Source organism: Zootoca vivipara, chromosome 12 (genome assembly GCF_963506605.1).
Source record: "Zootoca vivipara chromosome 12, rZooViv1.1, whole genome shotgun sequence".
Classification (NCBI taxonomy): Eukaryota; Metazoa; Chordata; class Lepidosauria; order Squamata; family Lacertidae; genus Zootoca; species Zootoca vivipara.
In genome coordinates, this window is record NC_083287.1 from 53,811,844 (window position 1) to 53,829,463 (window position 17,620).

Genomic DNA, 17,620 nt, shown 5'->3' on the forward strand with positions numbered 1-17,620 from the left:
TCCAGAGAAGCGGACATGGAGCAATGGATTCAAACTACAAGAAAGAAGATTCCACCTAAACATTAGGAAGAACAGTAAGAGCTGTTCGGCAGTGGAATTTGCTGCCAAGGAGTGTGGTGGAGTCTCCTTCTTTGGAGGTCTTTAAGCAGAGGCTTGACAGGCATATATCAAGAATGCTTTGATGGTGTTTCCTGCATGGCAGGGGGTTGGACTGGATGGCCCTTGTGGTCTCTTCCAACTCTATGATTCTATGAACTTGGTGGCCACCACTACCATTTGGGGCTGCAAAGTCCATATTTCTAAGTATGTGCTGCAAAAAGAAGTACTTTCCGTCTTCTGTCCTGAATCCTGCAACACTCAGCTTCATGCAGTATCCAACTGTATTTCAGGAGTGCAACTCTCATTAATGATTTCTTTCACAGAGCACTGCAGAAGCTCTGGCTGGCCTCCAGCTAGTGATCTGCTAGCACACACAGCCACTTGCTCACGGTTAGCTAGAGATACCAGCTTTGACTTGCCAAAGGAGGGGAAGAAGCAGCGAGCCAGCACTGAGCGAATCCGCAAAGGCCTGTGCCAAGATCCCATGTGTGTTTGCTTTAGAAACCGGAGACAAACTCTCTCCTCCTCCTCCTTCTTGTGATAAAAGTGGCAGGGTTATTGGGTTTGACAGATGGCTCCTCGTGTGCTACCTGTCAGTCTAATGGTACAATTGCCTTGGAGGATTATGCAATAAGGGCCATGATTAGACTACTTGAGTGAGAAGAATGGACAGAAAAGGAGCAGCTTCTAGGGCTTAGGGCAGGCATAGGCAACCTTGGCTCTCCAGATGTTTTGGAACTACAACTCCCATGATCCCTAGCTAACAGGGCCAGTGGTCAGGGATCATGGGAGTTCTAGTTCCAAAACATCTGGAGAGCCATGGTTGTCTATGCCTGGCTTAGGGTGTCAATGGCCTGCTTTCATCTGGAGATTGAGTGGAACAGCCTTGGCCAACCTGAGGCCATACAACTCCCATCAACCCCAAGTTGGCCAAGACTGCAATGGAGGTTGTTTAGAAAGCGACCTTAAGTGGTAGAGGTTCCTTTGGAGACCAGTGTATTTCCATCCCCTGCTGGTTGCGTTTGTTGCAAAACTGGCTCCATTTCATCCCATTTGTGGGCAGAATTTTTAAAGGGACTACCGTAAATCATTTTAAAATCTGCCCTTTTAAAGAAAGATAGAAAAGTACTTCAGAGGTGGCATGTGGACTGGCTATTTCTACCTTCAATGTTTTACAGCTGCTTAGAGCAGCTCTGTGGTCATGTTGTTAATTTCCCCCAAAAAATGTTCCAAGTAAGCAACTCTGATAAGAACAGATACTACACTTGATCTTAGCCAAACGGCTAAGAAGCGATGCAAGTAAGCAACTCTGATGCTGTTTTGCTGCTGCTAACTTGGGGTGCATAATATATTATTCTAGAATCAATGGTCTGACGAAACTGCGGGAGGCAGTGGAAGACAGGAGTGCCTGGCGTGCTCTGGTCCACGGGGTCACAAAGAGTTGGACACAACTAAATGACTAAACAACAAGAATCAATGGAGACTGAGTACTTGGGGTACTATACGGACCTTGCCTACAAAGGTCCATATAGTTAAAGCTATGGTTTTCCCAGTAGTGATGTATGGAAGTGAGAGCTGGACCATAAAGAAGGCTGATCGCCGAAGAATTGATGCTTTTGAATTATGGTACTGGAGGAGACTCTTGAGAGTCCCATGGACTGCAAGAAGATCAAACCTATCCATTCTGAAGGAAATCAGCCCTGAGTGCTCACTGGAAGGACAGATCCTGAAGCTGAGGCTCCAATACTTTGGCCACCTCATGAGAAGAGAAGAATCCTTGGAAAAGACCCTGATGTTGGGAAAGATGGAGGGCACTAGGAGAAGGGGACGACAGAGGACAAGATGGTTGGACAGTGTTCTCGAAGCTACGAACATGAGTTTGACCAAACTGCGGGAGGCAGTGCAAGACAGGAGTGCCTGGCATGCTATGGTCCATGGGGTCACGAAGAGTCGGACACGACTAAACAACAACAACTTGGGGTTTCACCCCCCCACACACACACATAGTCCACACACAATCTAGATCCATTGCCCCTTTTTTGCTCTTGAAAAACGCTTCTTGAAAACCTGGTTTCCCTTTGAAAATAAAAGCTCATTGCAGATTGTTTCATTACCTTGCAGTGCATCCATTTCAAAAGAGGTGGAAACAGATATAGGTGGTCCTAGCAATGGAGGGTCCTAGCAATGCAGGTGGTCCTAGTCCCTGCCCAGTGACTTTGATCACAATCTCCACTTCCTTCTTCATTCACCTGGGGCATGTGCAGAAGAAGTGTGGATAGCCTAATCAAGAGGAGGGTTTTCGAACATGTATCAAGCTCCACACCCACCCTTGTAGGAAGCAGCAGCTAGAATCAATCTAGATTGAAAGCATGCTGAGGATGAGCACGAACAATTCCTGCTTTAGAAAAAGTATATATTTTGTGCTATAATGGGTTGGTATGTACACAGCCTTGGAGAGAGAGGGGGGAAATAGAGATGAATTTTGCACATGTTGAGTGTTCTATTTTGTGGTAAGGTTTGCATTGTATATCACATAATGCTTTGGGGTTACTTTGGCCAAAACCCCTCTTTTAACCATAAATAAATGGAAATGCAATTATTTTTGCATCTTCCTCCTTAAAATTCTGCTCCTGACCCTAGTTACTAATCGACAGAGGCACACAAATTAAGAGCTTGTTCAACTTTGGCCCAACTAAGGAAGTATCATCTCCCACATGGTTTCGTTGAGTGGTGGGAGATCTCCGTTAGGCAAGGAATCTACCCTTGAGGAATCTCAACCTGCAAAGAAGCCATTCTCTTGACCTGGGTCACAAATGAGTACTGTACTCGGAGGCAATTCTCCAGGAGGCCAAAGCTAATGCAAATATTGATTCTCAAAAACAAATTGAGGAGACCCGTGCTTGTTCCGTTCCTTGAGATACTTGAACCTGTGCCAGCCTGACAGCTGCTAAACTAACATTTGTACCATAGGAGGAGGAATTAAGACTCTTGAGAGGATGCCGTAAGACTTCCAGGATTGCGGAACAGAGCTTTGGAATCCAGAAGGAGAACAACAAACACTCCTTTCACAGCTCCAAAGCACCGGAGGATTAGGGATGGGGTGAAGAATGTTGTCAGGGGAAGATCTGGCAGGGTGGGGACATAAAAAAGTCAGGTGCAGAACTAAAGGCGCTTGTGAAGACCTAAGGGCATGGAAGCCCACCTTGGTAGGATGTGCAGAGAGGGTTGGAACCAAAAGAAACCTGCAGAACTCTGGTGAAGGAACTTTGTGAACTGAAGGTGGCCTAATGAGCTACTTTGGACAGTCGGGGTTCAAAGCACAGAAAGGAACAGGTGTGCAACATTCGGCTTCTATGATTGGTTGGCAAGATGAAGGCTCTGGATTGGCCATGCCTAATGCCAATAAGGACTAAGCTGTAGGCAGCCATTAGAGCCAGAGCAGACGGGCTTTTTCACCCTGAGGACCACATTTCTTTCTGGGCAATCTTCTGAGGGCCACAGGTCAATGGTAAGCAGGGCCAGAGGCAAAAGTGGGTAGAGTAATTGACGCAATTTTTTCCCCTTTGTACGCTAGGCTAGTTTCTAACTCACACACCCTTCTCCGTCCCCCACCCAGGTGAACAAGAGACATTATCAGAGTTCAACAACACATTCCAGCAAGACAAAAACACTCAGGGTGTGTGAAGCAGGGTCAGTGAGGGGATCTGGGCCCAGTTCAGATGTCTAGGGCAGTACATTCATTCCCCCCTGGCCTGAGGTTCTATACTCAGAGGTAAAGTTGGGGCTGGAATTTAGGAGCCAAGGGCCTCTGCTAGGCTAAATCTTGATATGTCGGGCATCCCCAAACTGCGGCCCTCCAGATGTTTTGGCCTACAACTCCCATGATCCCTAGCTAACAGGACCAGTGGTCGGGGAAGATGGGAATTGTAGTCCAAAACATCTGGAGGGCCAAAGTTTGGGGGTGCCTGCCATATGTCATTTTCTGAGCATAACCAAAACAGCACAACAAAATCCAGTTAGACATGCCCATGACTCTCAACTTCAACACAGGGAGCAATGGAAGACAGTATCAGAGAGTTGAGGGACACATTTTACTTTGGCAAAATTGCTCAAGGATGGTCTTAAGGGGGAGGGTGTATGGCCTGGGGAGACAGTCCCAAGATTCAGGCAGGCAGGTTTGCAGGGTCGCATTTGAAGTTCCCCAGCCCCGATCTACCGGTAGCCCAGCATTTTCTACTCTGAATGTAAGGTAAAGGTAAAGGGGCCCCTGACCATCAGGTCCAGTCATGTCCGACTCTGGGGTTGCAACGCTCATCTCGCTCTATAGGCCGAGGGAGCCGGCGTTTGTCCGCAGACAGCCTCCGGGTCATGTGGCCAGCATGACAAAGCTGCTTCTGGCGAACCAGAGCAGCGCACGGAAACACCGTTTACCTTCCCGCCGGAGCGGTCCCCATTTATCTACTTGCACTTTGATGTGCTTTCGAACTGCTAGGTGGGCAGGAGCTGGGACCGAGCAACGGGAGCTCACCCCGTTGCAGGGATCCAAACCGCCGACCTTCTGATCAGCAAGCCCTAGACTCTGTGGTTTAACCCACAGCACCACCTGGGTCGAATGTAGTTATGGTTAATGCCAGGGATTAAAGTTGGGAGACATGCAAGGCATGTGCTCCACCCACTGAGCTATGACTAGTCCCCTCTTCAGCATCCCCGCCATTGATGAAGATAGTCAAGAGGTGTGCTCAGTTGATCCTGAAAACTACAACGGAATAAGTGCTCCCTCTCTTTTCTAGGCTTCCCCCCTTCCCCATAGTCTTTTCCCATGCTGCCGCCACCACAGAAGCTGATCAGTTGGGCTCTTCCTACCAATCATCACCCGCTCTTTCAGCTGTGCGGCCTTCATGTGGGAAGGACCCACACAACTGGCTCCTTTCATCCTATGTGGTTCTGGAATTTTAAACATCTGTGGGGTGACTTGAGACAATGTCACGGGGAAGTCAGAAGCAGCTCTGCTATGGTGATGTGTGAAGGAGACCTAAGTCATATGCATATCTCTTTCAATATACAGTCGCCGAAGAATGGATGCTTTTAAATTATGGTGCTGGAGGAGACTCTTGAGAGTCCCATGGACTGCAAGAAGAGCAAACCTATCCATTCTGAAGGAAATCAGCCCTGAGTGCTCCCTGGAAGGACAGATCCTGAAGCTGAGGCTCCAGTACTTTGGCCACCTCATGAGAAGAGAAGACTCCCTGGAAAAGACCCTGATGTTGGGAAAGATGGAGGGCACAAGGAGAAGGGGACGACAGAGGACGAGATGGCTGGACAGTGTTCTTGAAGCGACGAACATGAGTTTGACCAAACTGCGGGAGGCAGTGCAAACAGGAGTGCCTGGCGTGCTATGGTCCATGGGGTCACGAAGAGTCGGACACAACTAAACGACTAAACAACAAGTTTAGTTTAGTTTATTGTTACGGTTCTCGACCAGCATACACATATATACATAAAACAATCCAAAATACAATCTAAAATATAAGCAATAAATATAAACCACTTTAACCATTATAAAAATGATTAGATAAAAGAAGGTATCACTACTTGGGAGGGTACAGCAAATGGTAGCAATGGATCATCTTTGGCTCTGTCCTGAAATTTTTGGGCAATACTAAGTAGGTCGGCTCGGATTTTTATGGCTCTAGCACAGAACTTGGCTATCTTTGCTCTCACATTAGAGTTAGCATCTGAAAGAAGCCACTCTATATAGAAATTGTCCGAGCGTCCAGGAAGCTCAGACAACGCCGTGTGGATAAGTTCGCCTCGCACCTCCTCGTAGTAGCTGCATCGCAGGAGTATGTGGCCAATAGTTTCCACTTCCCCAGATCCACACGGGCAGCATCTCTTGCACATTGGGATCCGTTTGTACTTCCCTTGAATAACTGCTGAGGGCATTATGCGATTTCGGGCTAAAGCGAAAGCTTTTCGATGAGAGGGTATTTCCAGATGGGATAGGTACATAGCTGGGCGAGATAAGTATCTTCTTTCCTCCTGAATAAGAAGGTGAGGTACTTTACTCAGGTCCTTCTGCCTTTCTAGAACTGTTATCATCTGTTTAACAGTACGGTACATAAAAATGTACATAAACAGTACATTAAAACGTTAGGCTGTCATTGCACAGCTCCCATTGGAGGATTTCTACTTGCTGCATCAATCCTGGATTTGCATGAAGAAATGGAGCTGGGAAGGTAAAAAGTGAACTTTATAGTTGCTTAAGAGTGGGAGGAGAGAATCTCTAGGGAGTTAATATGGGAGGAATGGGGGGGGGCGGGGTTGGTGAGCAGAGGCACAGCCCCATGTATTATACACACGCATATACATACACACAGAGCATATGTGTGCTTGTGTGTGCATATAAATATATATAAGATATAATATATACATATCACACACACACACTTGGATAGATACGTACTTAGGTGTGTTTAAGACTGTTCTGCTAAATGCCAGGCACGGCACCCCCATTCACCTCCATGCTGATCTGCTTGCTTGACCAAACTGGCTGATTCTCCCCACCTCCCCCGCTTTCCTTCCAAGCAGAAGACAGCTACTTCGGCTGCTGTTGCTGCATATTTCAAACAAGTCCGTGCAAAGGATCGGAGACGCTTTCCTTTGCACATGGTGCCCCGGGCCACAGATTTTGCCTCCTTACTTTGACAGCATTTTTTTCTTTTTTTGCTTAATAAAGAATGTACAGCAGCAGGCCTTCACCCCAAGCTATTTATCTGGAGCACACAGGAAAAAGCCACAGCGAGCAAAAAAAAAAAAAAGGGAGAGACATCCAGGTGAGCGGCGGCTGTGCAGAGGTTGTAACATCCTTGCACAATGGGCCTGTGAAGGAAGCCCTTTGGTGTCCTGTGCTTGGAAAGTGGTGGTTCCAGGGGCTGGGAGAACCTCAGCATCATTGACTGAGCAAAGCCAGAATGAGATCAAGCCCAGTATCCTGCTCCCTATAGCAGCTATGGTCATATGCCTCTAGGTTGCTCTCAAAGCAGGGCATAAAGGAATAGATGTATTCTGTTGTTTTGTCCCTAACATCATGCCCCCAAACATGGATGTTCTATTTCACAGCTAATAGCTGATAGTTGACCTTTCCTCCACCATTCATGTCTCTGTTGTTTTTGTTTAGTCGTTTAGTCGTGTCCGACTCTTCGTGACCCCATGGACCTGAGCATGCCAGGCACTCCTGTCTTCCACTGCTTCCCGCAGTTTGGTCAGACTCAATTTGGTAGCTTCAAGAACACTGTCCAACCATCTCATCCTCTGTCGTCCCCTTCTCCTTGTGCCCTCAATCTTTCCCAACATCAGGGTCTTTTCCAGGGAGTCTTCTCTTCTCATGAGGTGGCCAAAGTATTAGAGCCTCAGCTTCAGGATCTGTCCTTCCAGTGAGCACTCAGGGCTGATTTCCTTCAGAATGAGTTACAGGTAGGTAGCCGTGTTGGTCTCACGCAGTCAAAAAAATAAAATCCTTCCAGTAGCACCTTAGAGACCAACTCATACCTATGACAAACTTAGTTGGTCTCTAAGGTGCTACTGGAAGGATTTTTTTTATTTTTATAAAAAATAAAAATAAACTGTGGCAATCCAGATGGTGTCTCAGACTACATATCCCAGCAGCCACCAGCAGCCATCATAGTCAATGGTCAGGGATGATGGAAGTTGTAGTGCAGTAACATATGGAGGGCTACAGATTCCTGACCCTTGACAGGTCAACCACACTTCCCCATTTAGCATGTGCATGTTTGTCCCTTAGGATATTCATTGTAAACCACAACAGAAGAAGTAGCTTGAGCCCTGTACCTGTTTCCCATAATATGAGGACTTGACCATCTTGAAAACAAAACAAAACTGATGTGGAAATGTGGGGAACTGAACTTAAGAGTGGAAAAAGGAGGAGCTGAGTGAAAGTGACAGATCTGCAGGAAAAAGGGGAGCTGTGGGCAAGCTGTTTCTCAGTAACGTTTGCTCACTACTATTGATCTTCAATAGTAGATCAATATGGCGATCAACCATAAAGAAGGCTGATCGCCGAAGAATGGATGCTTTTGAATTATGGTGCTGGAGGAGACTCTTGAGAGTCCCATGGACTGCAAGAAGATCAAACCTATCCATTCTGAAGGAAATCAGCCCTGAGTGCTCACTGGAAGGACAGATCCTGAAGCTGAGGCTCCAATACTTTGGCCACCTCATGAGAAGAGAAGAATCCTTGGAAAAGACCCTGATGTTGGGAAAGATTGAGGGCACTAGGAGAAGGGGACGACAGAGGACGAGATGGTTGGACAGTGTTCTCGAAGCTATGAACATGAGTTTGACCAAACTGCGGGAGGCAGTGCAAGACAGGAGTGCCTGGCGTGCTCTGGTCCATGGGGTCACGAAGAGTCGGACACGACTAAACAACTAAACAATAACAACATTGATCTTCTGGCTATGATTCTATGAAAGCTGGATGAGTGCTTCCAACCCCAGTAAGGAGGATCAGGGGTTTGGATGGCCCTGCTAGTTCTCATGGAGGAGAACAACAGCTGAGGGTCGAGTACATCATTTTAGACGGCCAGGAGACGGGACGGACAGACTCTATGTAAAATAAAATTTGAGAGAGAAAGCAGTGCCCAACCTGGTGATAACAAAACAAACTAAGCAAGGATGGGGCTTCAGCCCAAGATAGAAAAAGAGATGGTAAGGGAACAACAACTGTCACTACTTTAAATGAACTCAGATGTCCAGGGGCTGATGAGTTGCACCCAAAGGTACTAAAGGAGCTTGCAGGTCCTGTGTCTATAATATTTGAGATTTCTTGGAGAACAGGTGACATCCTTGTAGACTGGGCAAATGTGGACCCTGGCTTCAGAAAGGAGAAAAAGAAGACTCAGATAACCACTGACCAGATAGCTTGACATTAATACGAGGAAAGGTTGTAGAACAGATAATTAAACTGTCAGTCTGTGAGCACTTAGAAAAGGATGCTGAGATTAGTAAGATCCAGCATGGGTCAAAAATAAGTCATTTCTTTTTTATTTATTTGGTGGATCAAGGGAATGCTGTGGATATAGTATATCTTGATTTCAGGAAGGCTTTTGATGAAGTACCCAAATGTATTTTTTTGCATAGAATGGACAAATGTTGGCTGGATGAGATAACTGTTAGCTGGTTGACTGACCAAACCTAAATAGTTCCTCATCATCCTGGAAAAACCGGATAAGTGCGGTGCTACAGGGTTCTGTCCTGGGCCTATTGCTGTTCAATACCTTTCTAAATGTGACAAAGGAATTCAGAGAATGCTCATCAAATTTGCAGTTGACACCAAACTAGGAAGAGTAAGCCAATGCTGGAGAAAACTGAATCAGGATTCAAAATGACCTTAACAGATTGGAGAACTGAGCCCAAACTAACAACTTCAGATATCTAAAGGACTGTCACATGGAACATGGACCAAACTTGTTTTCTCCTGCTCCAGAGGGTAGAATGTGAACCAATGGCTTCAAGTTACAAGAATGGAGATGTCAACTAAACATCACAAAGAACTTTCTGAGCTGTTTGACAGTGGAATGGACTCCCTTGGAAGGTGATGGGCGCTCCTTCCTTGGAGGTTTTTAAGCAGAGGTTGGATGGCCATCTGTCATGGAAGCTTTAGTTGAGATTCCTGCATTGCAGGGGGTTTGACTAGATGATCCTCAGGGTCTCTTCCAACTGTACACTTCTATGATTCCAAGAGAGAGATCTACCCCATCAGTGAGATGGATTCTAACCTAAAGGTAAAAGGTAAAGGTAAAGGACTCCTGGATGGTTAAGTCCAGTCAAAGCCGACTATGGGCTTTGGAGCTCATCTCGCTTTGTCCCTTTGAGGCCTAGGGAGCCTGCGTTTGTCCACAGACAGCTTTCCAGGTCATGTGGCCAGCATGACTAAACCGCTTCTGGCACAACGGAACACTGTGATAGAAACCAGAGCGCACGGAAATGCCGTTTACCTTCCCGCCACAGCGGTACCTATTTATCTACTTGCATTCTTGTGCTTTTGAACTGCTAGGTTGGCAGGAGCTGGGACAGAGCAATGGGAGCTCACCCCATTGTGCAGATTCGAACCGCCAACCTTCTGATCAGCAAGCCCAAGAGGCTCAGTGGTTTAGACCACAGCGTCACCCACATCCTTTATCTAACCTAACACTGGTCACATCTACACCAAGATTACTGGGAACTGTAGTTTGTTAAGTGTGCTGGGGATTGTAGGTCTGCGAAGGATAAACTACAGTGCACAGGATTCTTGGGGAAGGGATGTGTTTCAAATGTGCCTTAAATATATGGTGTGCATCTGACTGCTGAGCAGTAGGATTTACTTAGTAAATTGTAAGTTATAGGTGGGACAGTGTCCTATGGCCACTCAGCCCTTTCACTCTTCACTGCTCTGTCTTGACAATCCCCCACCCACTTAGGATTTTAATGTTTTGTTTTTTAATTCTTTTCAGTTTTTTTACTTCTGTTCTCCTGAGTCTGCCGATTCCTTTCCCTTGTGCTTGGGATGCTGCTGTTTTGGCTCCATAATTATTGGCACTTACAGTCTGAAGTTTGGTAATCAAGGGAAAGTTCCTATTCTTCTTTAGTTGTGCTTAAAAGACATGTTAATTGAAGTGCTGGCAGATATATTTCGATGTAATCAACTGAACAACTGATTATTCTGCTAATGGGCATATTAATCAACCATTCAGCCCAGATGTCGATTGAAATTTTTAAGCAACTTGTGCAAATAACACATTTGCTTACATTGCTGGAGCCCCAGCGACACGGATTTTCGAGGATTCCCTGCATCATCCGTTGGACTGCTTTATTGCAGATGGGCAGATCTAGGTTTTCAGTTTCTAAACTTCAGTTCTTCATATTTCTTCATCAGCTTGCATTTTTAAAATGTCCTCATGAAAATCCATCAGTATTTTAGTGTGGATTTCTCCTCATATGTACAATTTTGGAAGCAGTTCTGCCTAATATTCACATTTATGCAAAGCAACTTCCCTAAAATAATGTTTCCTTTCAGTTACTCATTTTAATGGACACTTCTGTATGCATTTTTTTTACACATTACTTGCCTGGAGAACTGCATTGCAAAATTCAGCAAAGTGTGGAATTTGAAGGATGGCTGCTTTGGAAAGTAGAATCATAGAATCATAGAGTTGGAAGAGACCACAAGGGCCATCCAGTCCAACCCCCTGCCAAGCAGGAAACACCATCAAAGCATTCTTGACATATGCCTGTCAAGCCTATGAATTAAGTATGAATTAATCAGGTTCACATTTAAATAATAATAATAATAATAATAATAATAATAATAATAATTTATTATTATTTATACCCCGCCCATCTGGCCAGGTTCCCCCAGCCACTCTGGGTGACTTCCAACAAAATACCAAAACACAGAAATCCATCAAACATTAAAAGCTTCCCTAAACAGGGCTGCCTTGAGATGCCTTCTAAAGGTCTGGTAATTGTTGTTCTCTTTGACCTCTGGTGGGGGGGGGGGCATTGCACAGGGTGGGTGCCACTACCGAGAAGGCCCTCTGCCTGGTTCCCTGTAACTTGGCTTCTCGTAGCGAGGGAACCGCCAAAAGGCCCTCCGCGCTGGACCTCAGTGTCCGGGCAGAGGGATAGAGGTGGAGATGCTCCTTCAGGTATACTGGACCGAGGCCATTTAAGCCTTTAAAGGTCAGCACCAACACTTTGAATTGTGCTCGGAAACGTAAACTGAATCATATTTCTCCTTACCCAGTTGCAGATTACTCCTGGCCTCAACAAAACCCTTACTACTTTATCCTGACCCAGTCTCCCTCTCTCCTCTTCCTGGCTCAAATCTCCAGAATCCATGCTCAAGCACCACACAGCATCATGAACTGAGCTCCCAATGTATGCAATCAACAACTGTCCCCTCACCCTTGCAAAACATCCTGGGGGGGGGGGACACAAAGCGTTAAGATAAGAGGAATGATCCAGCCCTGTCATAAATAGCTGCCCAGATGAGCACTGGATAAGCCTCCCCCTAGCTTCCAGCCATATAAGCCCTTTCCAGACTGTTTCTTTTTATAAAAGGGCCATAGTCAGGGCTCAGCGTTAAGAGTGAGACAACTCAATCCCATCCCACCATTATAATGTCCTCTTGCCAGCCTTTCAATGCAGGTAGAGGACTGCTCCTCTAATGAAGGACACATGGCCACCCTACTGGTATTGCAGCTAACTAAAATAACACGAGGGACGCGGGTAGCGCTGTGGTCTAAACCACTGAGCCCAGGGCTTGCCGATCGGAAGGTCGGCGGTTCAAATCCCCGCGATGGGGTGAGCTCCCGTTGCTCGGTCCCAGCTCCTGCCAACCTAGCAGTTCGAAAGCACGTCAAAGTGCAAGTAGATAAATAGGTACCGCTCCAAGCGGGAAGGTAAACGGTGTTTCCGTGCGCTGCTCTGGTTTGCCAGAAGCGGCTTAGTCATGCTGGCCACATGACCCGGAAAAACTGTCTGAGGAAAAACACCGGCTCCTTCTGCCAGGGAAGCACCGCAACCCCAGATTCGTCCGTGACTGGACTTAACTGTCAGGGGTCCTTTACCTTTTTAAAATCATGCATGCTGGAAGATTCAAGAGAAGCAAGAGAAAGCGTCTATTCACACAGCGCATAGTTAAACTCTGGAGTTCACTAAAAACAAACCACTAAACACACACAAACACACACACACACACACACATTCATAGCATGTCTAAAGCACTGCATCCCCACAAAATCCTGGAAACTGTCATTTGTTAAAGGTGCTGGGAGTTGTAGCTCTGTGAAGGGTAAACTAGAGTTTGCAGGCTTCTTTTGGGGAAGCCACATCATTTAAATGTATGGTGCAAATGTGATATTCAGGGTAAAGGGGCACATCTTCAGCGTAAACGACAAAAGCTATACAATGAAGGTGCCAGTCACACCCAGGTGGAGATGATCATGGACTTCATATGGTGAGCCAGAACATCAGGGCCGTCTTAAGCATATCTGGCGCCCTGGCGCCGTGGTGCGAAGATCCCTCCGGCATCCCCCCGTCCCGTCCCGTTTCCCAGCGCGGCTGTCTGGCCGCCCTGGTGCCCTGCGCCACCCAGCCTTGCCGTAGGGCCGGCTCTGCAGAACACCTTAACTTCAGTCTGCCATTGTGCCACATCCTTCTGAATATGGGACAATCCTCCAACAGGAATAGAGTTAAAGATCTCAAGTCAGAAAAAGCTCTTCTGAGATTTTTACAACAATTATTCCAAGTTTTAATTCTTCCCAAACTCAAGAAACACACTGGACTTATCTCCACCACCCTGAGGGCTAGAAGCCAAGTTACCAGCTTTTAGCAGGAAAGCTGTGGATGCCAAATCACACAACTCCATGTGTGATGGGCCCACAGACATGTGAAATACAGCCAGAACTGTAAGACTGATCACCTGAGCTAAACTATGTGTCCTTTATTGTTATCTAGCCGATATGGATTTTTGAAAAGGATAGAAACAGCCTGTAGCAAAATCTTGCCATTCATGAGAGTTTTCTGTCTTCTGTCAATGCAGTTATTTCTCCCTTTGGGTCCTTTTGCAAAGATCAAATGATGAAAGTCAATGAAGTTTGGGGCATTTTGAGATAAGCACCCAAAATTATTCAGATGCTTCACTGAGAGACCAGGTCCCCAGGTGCTTTAAACTTTGGATTGGAAATTTCCAAAGAGCAACCTCTTGCGAAATTCCCTCTCTGCGGTGGCCTTGACACTCTGCCTGCAGGTCATCTCCAGCGGCTCCCCAAACTATGTCCATGATGGATACCTTGCAGGTTTTATTGTTTGGAATTAAAAGTCATGAGTTTCAAATCTGCCTGGAAATTGGATTTTCTCCCAAGGAAACCGTTTCCCTGAATTCCACACAGGAAGCTATTCACTGGTTGTGAATCGGGATGGACAAATCTGTCAATTTCTGTTTCTCTCAGTTTCTCATTCCATGACATTTCTGCAACCGTCTGCAAATTTCCTAAACTTTGGGCTTATCCACACCTCCACTTGTCCTGCTGCTTTTCCCCAGGGGAAACAACTCCTTAGCGCTCAACCGGAGAAAATGGCAATCTGGGTTTTCCCCAGATTGCCATTTGTTCCGATCTAATGCTAAAGAGTGGGTTTTCCCTTGGAAAGGAGCAGAGCAAGGGAGAAATTGCTTGGACCCATACTTTCTAGGCACAACAAAAGTGGAAGTTTGGATGAACTCTTTAAAAGCATGTACAACTGATACAACCATGCATTGCCTCCCCGATGTTTACCCCTGCCTCCCCTCCCTCCATTTCGGTGCACACCCACAACCCTGTCTCTAATTTTAGATTGTAAGCTCATCAGTATTTTAGATTGCAAGCTCATCTTTTAAGTATTACTACTTAAAAGATTCAGGGCATGGGCTGATAGATACAAATGTGCATACAACTTGCATATGCTTATAAACACACACACACACACACACTGATAATACAAAAGTTACAGAAGCAACCCAAGTAATTTACCTCTCCAAATCAGGTAAATTCTTCAGTTCAGTTGCATCCCACCCTGATAGAATTCTTCCTCCATTCATTTACTCCCAATTAATTCCCAACAGATTCTGCCTCAATTCAATTCAATTCCTCTTCGTTTCACCCCATTTCACTAGACCCCGCAAATCATCTCTGAAACATTTCCGAAATTAAATTGATTTCCCAAATTAATATCCCCCACTCATTTCCCCATAAATTCATTACACACGCGGAAACAGAGTTGGGGCCCAGCTCTACAGAACTGCCCCCTGCCCCATGTTAGACACTATCTCAACTGAGTTTCAGATGCCTGGTCAAAACTGTTTTATTTCAGGAGGGCTTTGTACCCTGTATGCTTCTAAGATGTTTATATTATATTATTATTTTTAAAATGAGGTTTAAATATTGAAAGTTATGTTTTAAATTTTATATGTTGCGTGTTTTATTGTTGAAAGCTGCTTTGAGGCGTACATGATGAAAAGCAGGATATGGGCAGATGAAGATGATGGAGTTTATGGAACTGGCTGAGATGACCAGAAGAATCCGCAACCGGGGTGAAGAAGCGACAGAAGACGAATGGAAAGACTTTAAGTTATATTTAAAAAAATATGTAAAAGTTACATATTAAGATCAGAATTAGGCTAAAAATAAACTGTGGAATTTATGAATATGTTAAGTGTAAGGAGTAAAATAAGTGTACACAAGGTGATTAAAATGGTATAGAATATATATATATATATATATATATATATATATATATATATATATATGCTAAAGAACCACAGTGGACGGGAACCCAAGGGGGTCCCCATGTATAATGTGAAAGGAAAAAAGGAATAAGTACTTTGTTTTTGTGTGTTTATTTTTATTTTTGTGTTCTTATTGTAGTGTTTTCTTTTTGTATCTTTTTCTTTGTATTTTGAAAAATCCTAATAAAAATTATTATAAAAAGAAAAGAAAAGCAGGATATGAATTTAAAAATAAATAAATAAAATGATTCGAGTCCTGTGCCCCATAGGCATATTTCCACCAACCCTTTTGTCCTCACGGCAGGGACCTGTCATATATAAAGTACAATGAGCACGGATGGTGCTGTATAAATAGTAGAACAACAACATGATTCTTACCTCCATTTATTTTTCCCCCCTCCCTCTCCCACTATACTTGCACCCAGTGGGGTCACCCAGTGAAACTGAATGTTGGAAGGAACAATCAAGGAAAGTACCTATTTACATAAAGGTAAAGGTAAAGGGACCCCTGACCATTAGGTCCAGTCATGACCGACTCTGGGGTTGTGGCGCTCATCTCGCTTTATTGGCCGAGGGAGCTGGCGTACAGCTTCCAGGTCATGTGGCCAGCATGACTAAGCCGCTTCTGGCGAACCAGAGCAGCACACGGAAACGCCGTTTACCTTCCCACTGTAGCGGTGCCTATTTATCTACTTGCACTTTGAGGTGTTTTCGAACTGCTAGGTTGGCAGAAGCTGGGACTGAACAACGGGAGCTCACCCTGTCGTGGGGATTCGAACAGCCGACCTTCTAATTGGCAAGCCCTAGGCTCAGTGGTTTAACCCACAGTGCCACCCACGTCTCTTACCTATTTACATAGTGCATAATTAAACTAGGGAGCTCAACCTCACAAGAGGTACTGATGATGGCAGTAAACATGGATGACTGGAGATGTAAGAAAGCAACGTTTTCCATTCCTCCCTGCATTCATTACATCCATGCACCGGATTTTCTGTTCTCCTGCAATCCGCCTTTCATCAAAAAAACAAAAACAAAACCTATGTCAATTCATTGTGCTGTCCATTGCAGCAAAATCATGTAGCTTAACATTGTCATTACATTATTCCACTCCATTAGTTTCAAGGCAAGGGAAACCCAATGTAAATGGGGCAGAGGGTGTAATCAATTACATCTTGCTTGTGGGTGGAAAGCAACAACAACGGATTGATTTCCATTCCAGACATGGGATCAATAGCCAAACATTGGCAATTTGTGCTCCTGTTTTTCTGTTTCCTCTGGAATCCTCCCTATTCATCTATATATAAAAATGTAAACTGGGTATGTTCCTTTGTCTCCAATGTTCAATAAAACTGCTTGACCGATAGCGTTGAAATTTGGACACAAAGTCAAATGTGATTACCCGAGTGACCCCATACCGTTTTCAAAGACAGATGTGTCACCTACGCCAGGTGAAAAAAACCCAAACCCCATGTTTCAGAACTCACAAATCATATGAAAGTGCATTCTGGGAGCACAGGAGAGGTTGCAAAACAGTGCCCTCTAGCGATGGCTACACTGGTACTGCACCTAGGAAAGCTTCCCTCTCCACAGGATCTCGGCTCAGCTTTGCAGACTAGGCCGCTTTCCAGACTAGGCCGAGTGGAGGTGGGGGTTTGCCTGGGGTGGGGTGGGGGAGGAGGGGGCGGGATAGGTCATGGGTCGGAACAGGGTGGGGGGTGTCACAGGGACGCGCCTGTGTAAACATAACACACGTAAAACAGGGGGACTCTGAAGGTGAAGGGAGTCTGAAGGAGGACTCTGAGACTCCATTTAACAGACTGAGCCACAGCAACGTGTGGCAGGGCCAGCTAGTAATTGATAAAATAAAAAGTGACAATAATGGCTCATAGCTGCCAAGTCTCCCGTATTCCCTGGGAAACCCCCGTTTTTCCGGCTGTCCCCAGCCGAAAAAACGGTTTTTTTTTTGTTTTCCCCGGTTTATTCTGACGCGGCGGCCATTTTGGAACTGGGCGGAGCATGCTCAGAATCGACTTTTGATGCTGCTTTGCCCAGTTCCAAAATGGCTGCAGCGCGACTTCTGGTGCGGCGGCCATTTTGGAACAAGGCAGAGCAACATCAAAAGTAGCTTCTGAGCATGCTCCGCCCAGTTCCAAAATGGCGGCAGCACTACTTCCGGTCTGCTACTTCCGGTCCAGTCCC

General features: G+C 45.6%; 1 protein-coding gene and 1 pseudogene across 1 annotated transcript in view; both read right to left on the reverse strand.

Annotated features, from left to right (window-relative positions):
• The window catches only part of WNT3A (Wnt family member 3A), a 112,325-nt gene that overhangs the window by 73,703 nt on the left and 21,002 nt on the right, over nucleotides 1-17,620 (reverse strand). The window lies entirely within an intron of this gene.
• Nucleotides 1,286-1,394, reverse strand: LOC118092416 (U2 spliceosomal RNA; annotated as a pseudogene).